Raw genomic sequence first — 14,528 nt, forward strand, 5'->3', positions numbered from 1 at the left:
TGGGATATGGCCTGCGGTGATGTGCAAGCAGCATTGCAGCATTATGGGGCCCTTAACTTTTTCATCTGCTGCAGTAAAGAGGTTAGCATGATGGACTAGTTAGCGGTGGTGCCTGTCAGTGTAGTGTGCACTGCACTCTGATCTACATCGTTCTGGGCTTTAAGTACTACTTCATGCCCTGAACAATTATGGGCTGCTTCACTGTAGTCTGCCAGGGAGAAAACTGAAGATGTATTGGTGGGAACAGTACGGTTTCTACTAGTGAATTATTCATCTGTTACATTACTGTAGAAATGATTTAGATCTTTCTTTGGATTGTTTAATCTAACAGCCAACTCTGTCATGGGTGCTTTTAACTGAGCTTTTGCTTATGATGCAGGCCCACCTTAGAGCACAACATAAAAAAACATGTTGCATTGTTATATGCAGGTAACTCTCAGCATTTTCAGATGACATTCCCATCCTTCTTTCAAACCCAGTCACACACTGAATGATTTTTATCTGAAGCACTGGCAGCATGCCACTCTTTCCCTTTTCATCTTCATTCATTCTTTTCCCACTTTTCTTCCAACTTGGCTTAGAGATGCTTGATAAATGGAAGCAGTCTGCTTTAAAGAGTTCATCCACTTCTATCAAACCCTGAAAACCCATCACCTGTTTGCTCCTAATGCATCACCTCTAATCATCATCCCTGCCGTGCACATCTATCCAGAATGTGGGAAATCCCTATCAGCTACACACCAAGCGTAGATCTAATGGTCCACAGTTGACTGGGTGTGAGGCGGCCTGCTAATAAGGCACATACATTGGGATCTGTATGTCTTACTGCATGTTCAGCTGAATCCAAGAGGAGCTGGCACAGTTGATTCAGTGGCACCTCATCACACGGACACATTAATAACTGCCACAAAGACTCAAATGACTTATGAGGTTGTGGGAAAGCATCATCCTCCACGAATGGTGTGCTGTACAACATAATCAATTTCACGAGAGCACAAATACGTGCCACTTTATTATTACAAATAATAAATGAACATTAGGCAGCTGGTAACGCAGCCAATTTGTCTTTCTGAGGGTCGCTAATGGCGCAAAACACTCTACGTGAACCCACCAGAAAGAACTTGGGGATATTCTGGCGCTTTCCATTAAAAATTGAAATGCAATCAATGTCGTAATCTTCGGCTGCAGTTCTTTGCTAAAGTCAATGGTGCTGAAACAAAAGCCAGCCAGTTCAATCTAATACATATGTAGCCACTATATATTCAACAGTGTGAACTGATTGAGGAACTGACTAAATGTCCCATATAGCCTGCCTTTGCATTGTGATATATATATTTTTTTTCAACTACAAGTATGAACTCTATTTGACCTCCCATAAATATATTTGCTTGTTCTTTAAACTGGGGATGTCCTTGTCTGCGTGCTCCATTCACTGCCTGTGCTCATTAAACGTCCTCTCATCAGGTCGCGGGATCATGGACGCTGGGTTGAGCCGTCTGAGTTGTCTGTGGTGTGGAATACCAGAGAAGCCCCAGCCTGAGTACCAGTCAGACAGCCACACTATCCTCCCCCCCATGCACACACACACACACACACACACACACGCACGCACACACAGCACACTCAGCTCTAATGAAACAGATGAATTATTGGTCTGAGTGTCCAGAGTTTCACAGAAAGGTGACGTTAGCAAGAGCCACAATAAAGCTGTACCTCATATCCACACAGAGAGGGGAAGGGAGAGGACATTAGGCTTTGCGCATACACTGTGTAGTTAAGTGTTTGTGTGTGTGTGTGTGTGTGTGTGTGTGTGTGTGTTTGTGTGTATGAAAAAGGGAAAGCACGTACAGGGTGGTGGGTAGAGGGGGAGGGAGTGTAGGAAAAGAGAGAAATTGTACACAAAACACGTGCACGCACACACAGAGCAGGCCTCCTTCCTCCCACGATTCAGTGGCTCAGTAAAGCCCAGACATCGTAAACAGGATTTATGTCATTTAATTACGCTTTTGTACAATTACCTTTATTTACAGCTGCATGAAGCAGGCAATGGGGAACTCATGGCAGTGTGAGCCAAACAGAGAGGTCGTAATTTCTGTCCTTTACTTCTCATTGTTCCCAAGATATGAAAACAACGCTCCTGAGCATGTAGGCTACATGTTTTGTTTTGTGGAGCTTCATATTTACATTTATTGCAAATCAGCTCTTGTGTTGGAATATTAATTATAGTTAGTTTGTAAGTCAGTTTCGGATTATATCTCAGCCTCGACTTTGGGATATGGATGGTGGGTATATCTGCTATGTAAAGATCAATTTAAAATGTCCAATACACAGCTTAGAATCCACTTGCTGCTAGAAATATATCCAGACATTGTGCATTTTCTTCTGTTATCATCTCCTCTTAATACACATCTTTCACTCCCACCTGTTTCTTAATTTGACTTAACAATGACATGCCCTATAATGGTGCTGTATTTTCCTGCTTCTTTCATACAACAATATAAGAGCATTAAGTTCAGCTTTGATGTTACAGTGCCATCTACTGGCCAGTCTAAAAACATCCCCCATTTTGCTGCCGGTTGCTGGCACAGAAAATAAATCAAAAACATGTGATTCTGTGTGCCATGCCTGTTTTTCTTCGACAACAACGGAGGTCCTCTCTGACAACTGTTCCCATCTCTGTGTCAAACCATCTGAACACATGGCAGTGTCTGTGTGTGCTGGCTCTCTGCCATGTGGCAGGCTCACACAGTTGCGTTGTGACTGTTGGCATTGTTGTCACTTCGGGAGGATGTTGAGTGTCATCAACACGGCCATTGTGAGGCGAGAGTCACACCACATCATCCCTGTAGATATTTCACTCTCAAAATAAATCACATCACATTTACCGGAAGATACATGACAAAAAAAGGTTTCATGTGCATTATGTGTCATTACAATTACAATTACTTTTTGTATATTTCCAGTTGGATTTTTTTCAGATGAATGGTACACTGTGTCTTTTTTTTCCCCTGCATTATTCAGACAAAACATCTCTTGTTTCAGGGTTGCAAAATCTGACCAGGAGAGGGGGCTTTAGCCACACTTTTCCTCTGAGTGGGGTTGGGCAAAGCATGGAGACCAACAAGTCACCTTTTTCATCAGATCAAATCGATACCTTGAATAAACTTAAAATCAGTTATGATATATATGTAACAGAAATCAATCAGCATTTCTATTTTGATAAGAGCTTCTATGCCAGTAAAGGTATATTGTAAAGACATTTAAAGCTGTGACTTTACTCATAACCAGCTACATTCACTTATAGCATCTATTTATAACTAATATTAATGGTGACCAATATAATCTAAATGTGCTTATCTTCACATCACAGGCTGAGCGCCGGCCTCCTAAGAATAGCCTGCTGTTTGCTTTTTTTTTGCTTTTTTTTTTTTTTTGTTTGTGCATCATGCCCTCTTGTCAACCCTTTTGAATGGGATGGGACATGAAACTGAGCTCAGAAATGCAACAGGCCCCCGAGGCAGTGCGAGTGAATGCAGAGCTTTACTTCTCATTATGGTCCTCATAAAGAGGCTTTTGGACGCCGCTGGCCCGGGGAGGTCCATGAAGAAAAGTTGAAAAAAAAAGGAAAGAAAGAAAGAGAGAAAGAAAGAAAAATAAAGAAGCAGAAAGAGGAAAGAGCAGAACAGGACTAGCGAGTCTGGATATGCCAGTCACAAGACAAACATGGCACAGAGATAAAGGACTGACTTTCACACAGTGGATTCTATCTATCTATCTATCTATCTATCTATCTATCTATCTATCTATCTATCTATCTATCTATTTATCTACCTACCTACCTAGTCTTAAAAAAAAACTGTGACCTTAGTTTACACCCTGTACTGCAACATACAGTATGTGTTTATTTGCACAGTCCTGGATTATGAATTCATAAGCTGCCATTGTTGTGGAAAGTGAGAGATGATGAACAGCAAAAACCACCTCATTCACTGTACTGTGCTGCATTCAGTGTCTGGAGGCATTTCTACAGTGTTTTGGAAGGCAACGAAGAAAAGGGACGGATTAAAAATAGTTCCTGTCTAGCCAGTAATGATAAAACCATACCTGCTGATCTGGAATCTAACCTTCATCTCCTCTGAGGACAAAAAGCCAAGAGCAACATCAAGAGCCCCTTGCCTATTCAATAATGCACAAAACACACACCACTAAAGCATAGGCCTACAGGAAGCGGCTCATTGCATTGTCTTAAACCCTAATTTTTGATCTCTAAATCCCAAGGTGAGGCAGGAGAACAGAAGTTGCAGCACTTCAAGGCTTAAAACGAGAGTGGTGGGACAAACTCTGCACTCTGATTATGGCTGCTGAGGAGGCGCAGCGGCTTTGCAGCTGGAGGACAGAGGCTGTGAGTGTGTGTGTTTATATGTGTGACTTTGTGAAGAGTGGTAAGAACATTATCTAGTAAAAGCGGGGGATAAAGTACTCTTTAATTAATCACAGTGCAAGTTTCACCCTCTAGCAAAAAAAAAAAAAAAAAAAAAGGTGTGCCTGCTGTTTTCAAGAGACCCTGAGTAGATTGCTATGGGTGAAAATACAAGCTCCTTGCTGCGGGGCCTTTTTCAGTCAAATTGAATTCTGTCTAAACATCAGCCCCAGGATCATTACAGTGGGTGCCAGAGAGGTCACAGGTTCAGCTGCATGGTTCAGTTGCTAAATAGTTTATATCAGTATATATTGTAGAGTAGTTTTATATATTGAGTAATTTTCTATTATTTGGGTCAGTGAGACTAATATTGGCAAGTGAAGAGATGAACAGAATAGCAGTAGAAGTGGCTTCACATTAAATAAAGGTGGAATTCCGTGCCTGTTTCTGCTGGAACGCACGGGTTAAGCACAGAAGATGAATATCCTTCCTCTTCTAATGGCTTGTCCTAGATTTCCCCACCTGCAGTGCCCTTATTTTTCACACCGGCGTCTAATCCACCATCACTCTTCCACTTAACACAAAACAAAGCTTCCTACAGTGTTACTCTAGGCAGCCCACGGGAGCTGCTCTGTTGAGACCCAACTTCATCACATTGTAAGTAAAACACTTTTTATGACATCCATTCTGGGGAAGAGGATTACGCCAAATAGACAGGCACTCACCTCTTGCCTCCGAGCACTCTGATTTATAATGCAATCTATTTACATTTGTTTTGCATAATTCATGTGTGAATGTTATTTTTTTCAGAGGGTTAATTGGCTTGTTATCGAACCACTGAATGACATAAAGAGCTTCAGGCAGAAACTGGAGTAGTAAATATCCATTTATACTTTTTTAAGTATATGGCCATTTTGCTCTTTGATCACCTCACTGCTGAAGTGATCAAAGAAAATGTCGTCACCAGATTGAAGAGTCAGTGAGTAAGTTATTAACAGCTACCATCATAATGTCACAACCAGCTGTGTAAACTTCATCTCTTGGCATGCACAGGTTCCTTGATCTTAACAGTTCCCTCCTCCTATTTCCTGCCACTGCAACTTTGGTAGATATATGGCAGCAATGCAAAGAATTAGCTATATTACGGGTGGGGGGCTTGCACATTTAATGAAGGTAAAAAAATAATAATAAATGGAAGTGAGTAAAACAAAATTTAAATGTTAATGAATATATATTCCTTCTGTTTGCCAAGAAGTTGTTCACAGGCAAATGATGGCACATTATGTTATCCATTATTTATGTTTAAGGGCAGGTGGACGCACACATGGAACTACTTAACATTTAAACATACTTTACAGCTGGGGTCTCTGAGACCCCAAAGCTAAAGCATCATAGGCAGACTTCTGAAACATCAATTCAAAATCATGTCTTAAACCACTCTTATTTCATTTGAAAAGTCATGAAGTATCAGTGTGAATGAACAGTGATTATGGACCATATAATGTTGAGTGAAGTACAACATTAGTTGACCAGATCTTCTTTTGGTAAAGAAACAGTATAACATCAGAAGTATCACATGAGTTGTATCAGAGCTGTGCCATGTGTTTACATACACACACGTGCCACTATGTACATACCAAAATGTGCTGCACCAACAGCCATGGGGAGCCAGATCAAGCAGAATTAAACAATACAACATGGTGTCGAACAGCGGGGGGTTACACAGGTGATTGTAAAACACAGTCAGCCTAAGTGGCAGATTTGCTGAACATAGCACAGATCAATAAGGACATGGTGTGCAGCCGGGCTATTACCACCCAGGAGATTTCCTGTGTTGATCTGATCATACTGCCGTGACGTTTACATCTCTGTCTCACTGTCTCACTCTCTACTTGACACATATGGAGACACATGTGTGTACAGGTGTGTACAAAAATGAAACAAAATTTTGATATGTGCTCATGTCAGCTCTGTGTGGAGATGTTACTGTAAGGAAACTGTCATTGCATTTATTAACTCAGTGAAGAAAAAACAAAAACAACCTTGCTTAAGCCCACTGTAAACCATGCATGCATGCACACACACACACACACACACACACACACACACACATCTGTTCAAATCTGTTTTTTGTTTGAAACACTCACCCCCTACAGATATGAAAACTGGGTGTGAAAAGTTTTTAGTTTGCTCCATCACACACACAGAAAGAAAGAGAGAGAGAGAAAGAAAAGCTGTGGTCAGCTCGAAGGCGGATTCAGTTTATTTTTATTCCACAGCTGACTCAGTTTCTATCTGTACATCACAATATTGAGCCCCCTTTACATTACTGGCTTGTTTGTCCAATTTATAGTAAGTCATAAACATGCCTGATGCTCAGAAAATTGATAATGGAGAAAACCTGCAGGGTGAGTGATGATGTTGCAAAGAAAAAGAAGGCAAATTACAAGGACGCTATGTTTGGCTCCTGGAGCTTTATTATCCCCATCTAAGCTCAGTCCCCTGCACTGATCCATTCTTTATTGATGTACACAGAGAAAATATCCTTAAGGTAGACATCTGAGTAGGACAAAGGGGTCTTTGTTGCGTTTGAGGAATTGTTTGGTTATGTTTAACAAGCAGATCATCTTAAAGTTCTGCCTCTAAAGACTGCCCTGTGAGAATTAGGAGAGGGCTTTGCCTCCTTACTGCTGCCCCTGATTTCTTACTTTGTCTCACAACAGTATTGATCTGTGCATCCTGTTATGGGGCTTTAAGGGAGGATTCCGCAAAAGATCACTGATGGGATGTTGCTTCGAACCACCTCTGCTGTGAATAATGCCAATGAAACGCCCAGAGGTGATCAATGGCAAAGATTCTAGCAGTGGGAGAATGTTATGTTTGTCTGATAAATGAACCTGAGCTTGTTTTTATGAGGAATATACTGCATAGCCCATTGAAATAAAACAAGTGTAGTGTGAATACACAAAAAGGAAGTGTTATTTATTAAAAAATATAAGCAAAAATATGCTCTATAGTGCAATGCTGATACTTGTGCATATAACTGTAGATGAAATATACTCCAATCTCTTCACATTTTTATTTATTTGTGCAAAGTACAAAATGTCTGGGAAGGGAAATGTGGTACATCAACACAGTATGTGCTTATGCATGCTAGTAGCACCCTTTCTGTAACTACCCTTTCTGTTCACCATATGTGTAAAAATAATGTTATGAGCATGACATATGTGTTAGAGAGGCACAGGAACACAGACTGTTGTCCTGTCCTCTCTGTGGGTAGCACATGGCAGGCTGCTGTGACAGTCAGCATTGAACGCATCTTTGGGGATGCTCCATTATTTACAGCGTGCCTTCGTGTGGCCCCGATGAGACATGACAGGAGCCACAGGAAGCTCATGAATTAAACAGAGGGGCCTAAAAGCACTAGGGGAGGGTACAGGGCGATGGGGAGGCCCTGAGGAGACAGCCGAGCGCTAGGGCTGCAGATTGCAACGCACATGTCGCCGCAGCCCGAGGGGGCTGGAGAGAGGTGAGGCAGGGACACGCAGGGGAAGAGGGAGATGAGAAAGTAGAGGGGGAATAAAAAAGATTTTGTGAAGCAGGGGAACGAAGATACAACAGAAAAAAAGAGATATAGACAAGAGCAGGAAGCAAACAGGATTGACAGGAATTCTCTCAGGAGGTTGCAATGAGACCGAGGAGGGAAATAGCTAAAAGAGCAACAGCAGTCTTAATTTAGCCGGAGAGATATTAATCCCGTACTGATGCATATAAAATACAGGAGTGAAGATGATGTCATGCATTCAGTGGACGGTTAGTGGGGTGTGTGATGTCTCAGCTGTTGCTCAAATAGGCTGGGCAGCGAGTAGCTTCTGGTGTCAGCATGTCTGCATGTCCGGATGGATGGGATAACCTCATTTAGGCTCTGACTCATCACCTGATGCAGCAAACCAATACACAGCAGCAGTGGGCGATAAAAGACTCCAGCAATACCCTTCCTGTTTTAGTGAAGTGATAAAATTTGACTAATGGGTATTGAGGTCACAGACGTGAATGTTGGATTTTGATGGATGATGAATTTCCTGCATATATCTATATATCGGCCCAGGCTCTTTCACTGTATGCATGTTGCATGTTTATAATCATACTAAATGTTTCCATTTGTCTTAGGATTAACCCTGGATGTGGATTAGTATGAGCTTGTGCATGTAATATCTCAAATACAACGGCTATTTGCAGGATGAGGCCGTGCTCTTAAATCTTTCTCTCTCTCTGTCTCTCTCACCCACACACACGCTCACACACGCTTCCGTGTTTTATGAGTCTGATATTTGTAAGTAACTTTTTACAGGAAGTGCCTCTAATGACAGCCCCTTTTCATTGGCCCCAAAGGAGCTGCTGTCCATCTCTCATGGCAACCCCAGACGGGAAAAGGAACCGCCCAGCCCATTGGTGCCAGGGTGATATCATCTGATCATCAACCTCAAACATGGGCTCCGAGCCACACAGTGCATTTTCATATAGTGGAAGGTCTTCATCCTTCACTTTCCCCTTTTATATTCAGGGCCTTTTTTTCTGCAAATATTGATCCTGCAGAACAAGTGAAATTAGCTTGTCATATAAAATGGGAAGTTGTGGGCGTTATATATCTGAATGGAAGCCAAGTAAATTAGGCTTATTAACTTGAATCAGTAAAATCTTTTTTTTTAACCTCAAGCTGAATGTATCTCCTCTTATTGATGCAGTCCATTAGTTGTAATAGTAGTCTGTCTGTGGAGTATCAGTTGTCATTCTACTTGTGCTTGAGTGCTCTTAATTCCCTCCAGAGCCCATCTGGACAAGCATCGTTTCAAACAATATGACAAGGCACTAAAATGCAAAATTTTGAGACGGGCATCACGCTGGACATATATGCAATCATTTCAATTACTCTTGAATCAACATCTATTTATCTATAACATGTTGCAGCATAATTTAGTCTTAAGTAGTGAGGAAATGACATGCCAATGCATTTACAGAAAGAATTTCAAAGACTCAGATTGATACAACATGTAAAATAATTAAAGAATCATGTCTAAGTACATAAATGAATAGCAGGGGACTTGTAATCTCTGCTAAAACAGGATGAGATAAGTACCAGTTAACCCTTTTTTCACTTCTAACACAGTCATCAAGAAACTAAATAAAGCATGTGATTGTGGTTCCATGGGGACACACTGGATTATATATTTTCCAATCCAGTTCTCTGAAAAAAAATCACATTTTCTCTTGAAAAATAAATTTAAAAAGGATATTAAAGAATGTCTGTTAATATCTGAGTGTGTGTGTGAGTGTGAGAAATACAGACGGAAAAAAACAATGTTAACTTCTTTGTTCTCAGCAAGAAAAAAAAAAAAAACTGTGACCACGTTTCACCCCCAGAAACCATCAGAATGACATTTAGAAGTCGCTGCTGATGCTGCTGTGTCAGTAAATATGAGATTAAAAAATGAGGGCAGTGCAATAGAACCAGTGTTGATTTTCTAGGAATATAACTGCATCTAGAGTCATGCTCTCACGGTTCAAGTGGTCAAATGCATTGTTTACCACAGCACAAATTCTACTCTCACTCGGCCTTCTTTGTCAAAGTTGCCCTCGTATTAGAAATTGAAAAGTTGTGCATGCACAGAGCTTCTTCTCTTTAAAAGTGTGACTGAGGGGGCCATGTGCTCTCTGCCACTGCCCCCCACCCCCACACCCCCATCTCACCACCACTCTGCCCATATGTGCATTCGAGTGGCAGCTGCAAACTCCCCCGCTCGCCCTCTGAAAAAAGAAAGTGAAAAACAGCCCTCTACACCACAGCGAAAGTAGGAGAGCTTTTTCTGGTCAGACCATGTCTGGCTGCCACTGGCTGAGAGTGAGAGTGAAGAAACAAAAAGAAAAGGAAAGAGAAAAAGGATCTCAGTGTCTATTGTTGCAGAAAACAGTAAACCAGTAATTTGCAAGGATTCTGTCATCAGTATTTATCTGTAAAGACGGAAAGTCTCTCTCTCTCTCTCTTCTTTTTTTGCAATTTCACACTGTTTTGCGATTAAGTAAATGCATTAATCATATGCATGTGCGCACACACCACCACTCTCTAACACACACACACACACCCCCTGCAGTTATCTACTAATAAAGCGCCACAGTGACCTCCCCATCTGCCTTCTCCCAGCTCCCCTTTGGGGACTGCAGGAGGTGTGGAGCAGCAGACTGTGCCATAGCCTGCTCAACACATTAGCAACTCACTGACACACAGAGGCTTGGGCAGACACATATTGCACATATTGAGGCAAATGCCAGAGGAAGTCTCATCCGGCACCAATTAGAATATTACAGGCAGGGCAGGCCGGGAAACAAACCCAAGAGCGTGCTGCACTCAAAGACACAGACATGCAGCAGGCCTCATACTTTTTCGCACTCACTGTTTTACATACACCACAACACTCGATGAAATGTCACCTCATACATACACACACACACCAAATCTGTTCAGCAGCAGAAGGACATGCTGCCTCCTGCAGCATAATACCCATCTTGTGCGAAGGAGGAAGTGAAGTCATGTGGATTGTTAGTATACTAGACAGACTAGATGTAACATAAAAAGTACCTTAAATCTAAGGTCTGTCTTAAATCTTGCAACATTCACTACCAATAGAAAGTTAAAGCCAACAGTGCTGTGGTGCACTAATGATATGAAACTCAAATGTTATAGATAAATTATACAAAAACATGACATAAACATGACTTATAATCAGCATAGTGTCTTGTGCAGGTTTGCCTGAGATCACTCCATGCAGCTTTAATGCGTGAAATAGATTTTCATGTGAGCTAATGTATGTGTATGAACAGTGAACACTGCAGTACATCCTGGCACGATCTGAGACATATTCTCAGAAATGCACTCGTTGGAGTTATCTTTTCAGATGACTGCTGAAAGTTTCATGTCGCATCTTGAAATTCACATTGGTAATTCACACATGACATTAAAATTTCAGCATCTTGGTTAACATTAGACATGGCATGGGCAAGGTTTCATAAATCCCATGAAAGTAATGTTGCAAAACCAGGCCCCTAACCTCCGAGGACCTTTGCTCACGCCATCCATCCACGTGTCACTCACTCTCGTTTTTTTTAAACTTTTATGTTAATCTGGTGAATTATTCACACAAGTCCTGATGTGCCTACAAGTTTGCTCTGATTGAGTTGGGGAAGAGAAATGGGCTGTGTGCTGATCCAGGACCTCGGAGCATGTGTGTTAATGTGTGTACTTCAACTCAGATACTCACCACTTTAGCACTTAAATGAGACACCGAGGGGTTTGTTGATTGACACACATTACAAAGATTGTGCGAAAGAAGGTTTAGAGGTGTGTGTATGTGTGTGTGTGTGTGTGTGTGGTCTATATGTGAGGAGGATGACAGAAAGAGAAACTGAAAAAGGATGTCTACGTGCATTTACGCTCACTGACATGTTACAGTTTGTATCTAATGTATGACTTTTACCTTTCACATCCTAACCACACAGAATGAAAGATGACTGAAACACACTCAAGCCATGGTTGTTGAAGTGGTCTGCCCACTTCACTCAGTCAGTTAGAAAAGACTAGAAAAAATATCCTGTTACTCAAACTAACACAGACAAGAACCAATGACCACTTGCAATAGATAATTCATCCTCATTTAGCAATGTGGGCTGGTTTTTAGCCTCACATTTCAAACAGCAAGGGAGCTTATTTTATAAATTACATTGAAAGGCATGATGTCACTGCCTCAATTGACAAAAAAAAAAACATGTCGGTAAGTGCACAAGCAAAAGCAAAGACAAAAACGTCACTGTCTTCAAATACGTGGGAGAGTGGTAGATCTTCCCATGTGCTGTCTTTGAGGGCAATGAAGTGTTATGATAATATGACAATGAATATGGATGAGAGCCCTCAGTCAACGCCCAGTCAGGCTCCCGTGGTACTCAAATCAGTGCCCATCCTCATATCTGACAACGCAGTTATGGTGAAACAGAGCAGAACAGCCTGGCTGCCCTGCCGTTGTCTCTCACACACTTTTCCTCCCCTTGGCAGTCTGTCAGCGCCAGCCACCCCCCACACCCTCCCACACTCCTGTGACACACGTTCAGAGATGAAGACAAAGACATGAAGGTGTGCAGACGAAATCGCCAAGTACACATGCGCATATGGACTGAATTCTTGAGGTTACATTTTGGACTTGATCATATAATCTTTCCTAGTATGAAATCTCCTTTTTCACACCCTCTCACACACACAGTCGGTTGATATCAGACATGGTGGACACCGGTTGCTACACCTTTTCAGCAGGTACGAAACTGGCCCTCTCATATCTACTGTCTGCCTCGGAAGGACAATTATCCACATCCTGTCTGCAATCTCATTAAACTCAGTCTGAGAGGATCCACAGGACACAGTCACACTGCCACACAGAGACGAGGATGATCCCAGTCTTCCAGATTACACCACCATATAAGGCAAAATGAGGAATTGAGACCACTGGACCAAGCAGCAATGAAGCTTCCAGCATGGCCATACAGTAAATGCAGGGGCAACAGAGTCTTGATGGAAAAAAAGACTGTTGTGCCACTTCGAGAGGCCTCTTACACTGGAGTGTCCTATGTGCTTAACATACACGCTTGAGTACATGACTATGTCTATTGGTGCATGTTTGCTTGCGTGTTTACAACCAATTATTTGTGCATTTCATGTGGAGCAGCTCTTATGGTTGTATGTCAAGTCAGTGTCAGTGTTAAGATTTCACAGTTCACTGACATTCTGTGTCACAGGACTTGAGGGAAGCCTGTGCTTTAGCAAAGAATATAGGCATCAGCTCTCTCAGTAACCCACGGGAATGTAAGGTGTGCCTCCTCCTGAGTGGCAGTATGGTATTTTCGCACCTTTGGCCCGCTCGCCTCTGTCATAGTGCATCTCAGGAGCCATTCGTCATTGCCATGAGAGGAGCACTCAGAGAATGGTGAGAGTGAGGGAGAGGCTACTGATGGGTTGTCACTCACACATTAGATCAGAGAACACTGCAAATCAGAAGAGGTTAGGATAAACTTCTATCTATCTATCTATCTATCTATCTATCTATCTATCTATCTATCTATCTATCTATCTATCTAATCTAATCTAAACAGAGGAACTGTAAAAGACTGTCAAATCACAGTACAAAAATAGAAAAAGAGAATAGAGAGTTCATAAATGTACTTTACTTCAGTGAGCAAAGAGAAAATGGAAGGGACATCCAGACATCCCTTTTTATAGTGCCAGTTGCTCTGAGACGGATCAGTGTGGAGGTGGAATGGTGATGGCAGCTTCCCTGAGGGCATGACTGGAGATGGCAGGCGGAGAACAACAGTGAGCTCACTGCTATAGTTGCTCAGTACCATGTAAGCTCTATCAGGTCAAGGTTAGTCTGTGGCTGACTCACTGGAGCTTACAAATCAACCTCCCCAACCTGCAAAGTGACATATGTTTAAAAGCGGTATTTAATGCTGACCCATCAGAATTTACATAAAAGGGCAACTTTGCCATCCTTTATCTAGATGTGCCTGATTTATATGTGCAGAGTTTGTATTCCTTGGTCAGCGTGCTTGTCACTTTTGTGTCTCCCTTCCATTTTCTTTTAAAAAGAGCAGGTGTTCAAGTTTAAATTTTTATTTGCTTATATGCTTTTTATATGCTGTTATCAAACTGTGCGAATTAAGTGTGTAAAATGTGGCTTATTATAACAAAACATATATATATATATATATATATATATATATATATATGGTCTTATGTCCACCTTTTCTCTCATCTTTATGAAATATTAGCTAAAAACTGGAGCACAGTTTTGTTCTATGCTTACTTTATGGTCCCTGAAACCATCTCTACTAACAACAGACATCAGCAGACATTTGTCATCCTCCCTGGTGATGCTCTGACAGGCCTGTGCTGCTGCCTCCTGCCATCCTCACTTCTTGCCTGTTTCAGGGGGTGTTTTTGTCTTCAGTCTGGTTGTTAGTTGTATTGTGGCCATATATCTTACATGGCCAGTCAAGTGTTTGACTGTTT

The sequence above is a fragment of the Lates calcarifer genome, linkage group LG13, assembly GCF_001640805.2.
Source record: "Lates calcarifer isolate ASB-BC8 linkage group LG13, TLL_Latcal_v3, whole genome shotgun sequence".
In the NCBI taxonomy this organism is placed as follows: domain Eukaryota; kingdom Metazoa; phylum Chordata; class Actinopteri; family Centropomidae; genus Lates; species Lates calcarifer.